The sequence below is a fragment of the Quercus suber genome, unplaced genomic scaffold, assembly GCF_002906115.3.
Source record: "Quercus suber isolate HL8 unplaced genomic scaffold, Cork oak 2.0 scaffold_511, whole genome shotgun sequence".
NCBI classification, from domain to species: Eukaryota; Viridiplantae; Streptophyta; class Magnoliopsida; order Fagales; family Fagaceae; genus Quercus; species Quercus suber.
The window spans coordinates 75,245-79,934 of record NW_027069960.1 but is presented as its reverse complement, the minus strand read 5'-3'; the positions used below and the strand labels follow the sequence as shown (position 1 = coordinate 79,934).

General features: G+C 33.5%; 1 long non-coding RNA gene across 2 annotated transcripts; it reads right to left on the bottom strand.

The window, feature by feature from the left end:
- Positions 1–1,377: 1,377 nt before the first annotated feature.
- On the bottom strand, positions 1,378–4,108 carry LOC112032198 (uncharacterized). Of its 2 annotated transcripts, XR_010625008.1 has the most exons (4): positions 3,950–4,108; positions 3,760–3,874; positions 2,692–3,674; positions 1,378–1,663 (listed from the first exon to the last, which is right to left on the bottom strand). It is a non-coding gene; the product is annotated as an uncharacterized LOC112032198 (long non-coding RNA). The 2 variants fall into 2 exon arrangements; XR_010625007.1 differs by having other exon boundaries at positions 1,378–3,674; positions 3,950–4,102.
- Between the last annotated feature and the right edge of the window lie 582 nt (positions 4,109–4,690).

The following is a 4,690-nucleotide window of genomic DNA, read 5'->3' as shown; positions in this document are numbered from 1 at the left end:
ATGGATGTATGTGTGTGTGTATATATATATTAATTATTAAATTTATTTTTGTTATTATTTTTATATATAGTTGAGAATTTATTTTTCATACAATATTAAACATATATCAATTTAAGAGAAATAATAAATATTTTATTTTTCTATATTATTAATAATTTTTTATCAAATTAAGAGTAATAATGGATAATAAAACAAATTCATTACTATTAAAAGATGTTCAGAAATTAGAATACAAATAAATATTAAAGATATATATTAATTTTTAAGTGGAATATTATTATTAAGAGCATGAATATTTTCTTTGTTTTGTGAAAGGGCATTCGATTCCTACTGTTCTCGTGTTCCAGCTGTATCTTGCATTTTTTTTTTTTTAAACTGACACTACTGGGACATGCATGCAGAATTGTTTGAGGAGTATTAAGTGTCCAACACAGGTACGACACTCCAAATGAAGTGCCCATGCTTTCTAGGGAGAACATTTCAAGTTTTCTACTTGCAAAACAAATGCGGTTTTGGATTCAGCTGGCGGAATTCTACTTGATTGATCCTCCTCCTTCCTTTCAATTCCCAAGCCTTAAAATTTTGCATCTGCACGAAATAACATATATTCTTTTGCTCTATGATCATAAAATTGGTTCGTCGGACATCAAATTACGACAAACATTCAAGTATTATGATTTCCCAATTTCCATATGGAAAATGCAGTTTTTGAAACTTTTAAGGCTCAAACTAGAATTTTTTACATGTAAATTGAGATCGATCAAGGTACGGTATCGAAAACGTACTTAGATTGCAGAAGAGAAAAGGTGGTGAACAGGGTGAGTGGTGTTTAGAGCTCCATTAGTGACTTGGTTGAGTTAGAGTGGAGCTGGCAATTTTCATGTGGCAAAAATTTGTTAGTCCAATTAGTCATATTACAGATTTACAAGGGTTTTATGTATGTAAATAAATAAATGGCTGATGATATCGTCATCAATGATGACAATATCGCCAAGGGACAAACCCATAGCTTTTTTAGATTACCCGACAATAAAGGAATTCTAGACTCCACTCCCTGTCATGAACTCTGATCCAAGAAGTAAGAACTCGCTGATTAAACCTTGTGTCTCAAGGTGACATAAGGTTCCATACGTATATACTACCTTGAGTAGGCTGCCTCCATTTAGAAGATTGCATTGCAAATAATTATTGGTTTCTTTTTGCCATAGTAGCCAATGCTCATGGAAGTTCACATACCTTCCTCGGCAACTCATAACCCATTCAGGTAGCAACTCGTACACTTCTAATCCTAGCAGCAATTTGTATTCTAAATGAAGCACCTTAGGAAGAATTAACTATAACCCAGGTAATCTCCTCACACCAATGAACTAACTGGAGTACAAAAATGAAGTCGTAGTCTGTTTAATTTGTATATGCCAAATGCCAAGTATACAAATGTAAGGTAGAAATAGAAATTGCAATATCAATAGTTGAATTAAAAGGCGAGATATGATATGCAGAAAAATATACACCAAAAATTTGATTGTGTGAAAGATTGCCATATACCACAATTTTTTTTTTTTTTGTTTCTTCGAAAGATTTCTCTTCGGAGGCCAGTGCCTTTTATCATGACTTAGGTCTTTCGCATAACTTGATCCCTAAGAAATTACTTTGGTCTTTTTCCCTGTTACAATCACAATGGTATTATTGAACTTGTTCATATAGTAAGGCACAGATGCACTACAAATTTGAATGATTAACAATGGTATGTATCAAAAGTAAGGATGATGCACTGTAATGGTCAAGGATAAGTCAGCTACTAGAGCAGAGGATTGAAATTCTCATGTCACCAGTTTAAATATGGTTTCTGGCATATAATGACATGCACAATACTAGATATGTCAACATAGATCCTACATAATTGGTTTTCACCCTTTAAAGACTATGACTGTAATAGAACATCTATAGACAAACGGATCACCCTATGATGAACTAATGGCTATTGAGAATGAATCAAATTTGATGGTTGTATTTCTCAATCTTAAGATTGAGGAAAATTGATCATTCATAACTACTAATAAAAGATTCCTCAAACAGTTATGGATGAGTAACCCTTTTATTGAAATTAAATGATCTTAGATATATGCAAGGTAAATAAAATTTAAAAAAGAAAAATGAAAGAACCCGAAAGTCTACCATTATACCTATAGTAATTGGCCAGACTATTGCTATACATAACGAAAAGAAAATAGGTAAGAACATCATTTTCAGTGTATATAATTAAGGCAGCAACCAAAAAATCTCTGGGTATCAAATAAAAATAGATTCTATACCCCATAAAATTTGTGAATTATTTAATTTTTGCTAAGCATTTTGGGACTTGTATTACTCTTTTAACAACTAGGATAAAAATTTGTACAATAGGATATATTTCACTAAGAGGAGCCCACAGCTCTTAATCCACACCTAATTGCTCTTTTCTGTCTTTCATTTGTATTTTTCAATTACTAATTCATAATATGTTTGTTTGGCTTAGATTTAGGAGTTTCACTTTCTGTCCCAAGTTTATTTATAGCAAAAGTAAAACATTACAGCTCAATGTTAAAGCATCCAACTAATTTTCATTTTATGAACAGAAGAATATATTGGCATCTATTTAGGAAGCACAAGACACTACACAAAATATGTTTCTAAAGCATAAAAACAAATTACTGCTAATTGACCCAAATAACTTGCCAACTGAAATAAGAAACCTGCTATACTTGATCCACACCTGATATCTTTAGGATTTGCTAGCAGTTCCTTTAGCTGGTAGCTATGAAGCACGAGTGCGTTTCGGGACTCGGGTGCGGGTGTGGGTGCGGGTGCGGGACTCGGCAATTAAAAAATTATTAAAAATATTTTTATTTATATTTTTAATATATTGCTAAGCATACTTTTTTATATAATAATAATAATAAAGTTTTTGACACTTGAATTATTGACAGAGGTATTAAAATAGATGAAGCTTCTCATAAATAATAAATAAATAAAAAGACGTGACTTAGCTCAAAAATAAAATAAATGATATATGTAGTAAGTATTAAAATAGGTGTAGCTTCCTATTGAAAAAGAAAAAAAAAGGGGTAGATGTGGCTCTCATGTGTTTGGTTAGAGAGGCGTGAGAGCCACAAAGAAAAAATAAAGCTTTTTTATCTCCTGGGACAAAGAAGCAGAGCTCTTCAAAAAAAGAAAAGAAAAAAAGAAACAGAACAAAACTCACTCAAACGAAGCAAAGAAGAAGAAGAAGAAGAAGAAGAAGAAGAAAGAAGTTAAGGCCGGCGAAGAAGAAGACGAAGAAGCAAAGAAGAAGAAGACGAAGAACAATGAGCCGGCCGATTTCCTTTTTCCGGTATTTTCGGTTTTCGGTTTTAAGTTTTTTTTTTTTTTTTTTTCCTTACCGGCCAATTTCCTTTTTCCGGCCGAAACACACCGATATTCGGCCAATACGGCCTAAATAGGCTCGATTTGAGCCGCGTCGGCGCGAGTCGAGGAATCCACGTGGCAGGATGCGGCCCGATGCGGCACAAACGCGCGGTCAGCGGCGTCCCTCCCGCGTCGCCGCGTCTCGCCGAGTCAGACACGGGTGCGGCTCCTCTGGAGTCGCGTCCGTGCATTCTAGGCTGGTAGCTACTGGGAACATATTTAAGTAGATACTGCCAAGCCAACAAATTATAAGTAGGATAAATGCTAGACATCTACATCAACAAAGAAAAAGTCTTGAGATAGATGGAAGCATACATTAAATTCCTGTGGATTTTCCAATTTATCAATGATTGCTCTGACCAGTTTGCTTACATCAGCTTCAGGATTATAGGCATATTCCTTTATAAAGTCTCCTGTGAACACTATATAACTGAAATATTTACAAAATATTGTTAATTATATATCAGTGTATATAAGCAACAAGTTCATAATCAATCATAGTTACCTTTGGAAAAAAGAGAATAATGATTTGCTATTATCAACCACTGGATCTTGGCTCACTGACCTCAAGTTTCGAAATCTAAATTGATTTTTTAGAAAATGTGATTCCAACCCCTACAATAGAGAAGAAGATAAATAACACTCAACTAAGGTTTTTTTTTTTTTTTTTTTTTTTTGAGAAACACTCAACTAAGTTCAATGGGGGGGGAAAGCATGTGAAACAAACCAAGCAAACAACATAAGGAATCTGGATTAGGGTTTCTGGGCAAGTGCCTGCGTACGCATGCTCATGACATGTGTGCTTGGACTTGTTCAAGAACCCTAACCTAGAAACCCGAAACAGAAAGTAAAGCACAAACAAAAAACCTAGTTCTAACTATCTAGCATGCTCAGAACACAACAGAATTATAAAACTAACCTAAGCATACATATAAAAACCTAAACTACAAAAACAAGTAGGATTAAAACTAAAAAGAAAGATAGAAAAATGAAAAAAAGGAAGAAAGAAAGAATACCTTAAAGAAAAAGCTCCTAGGATTGATTTTTTACTGTTCCCCTCAGTCAAATTTATTACAATTCAATAAAACAGTTATTAGAAACTTTAAACTCAAAGGATTGGGCCAAAAAAGGTCCTAATCAAATAAAAATGACTTGAGGGTGTTTTGTGAAAAACTCCCTTTTGATTTACTATTTTCTAATGAATTTTAGGTTTTTCCTGTGGGATTTCTGTGTGTTTTTTGAAAAT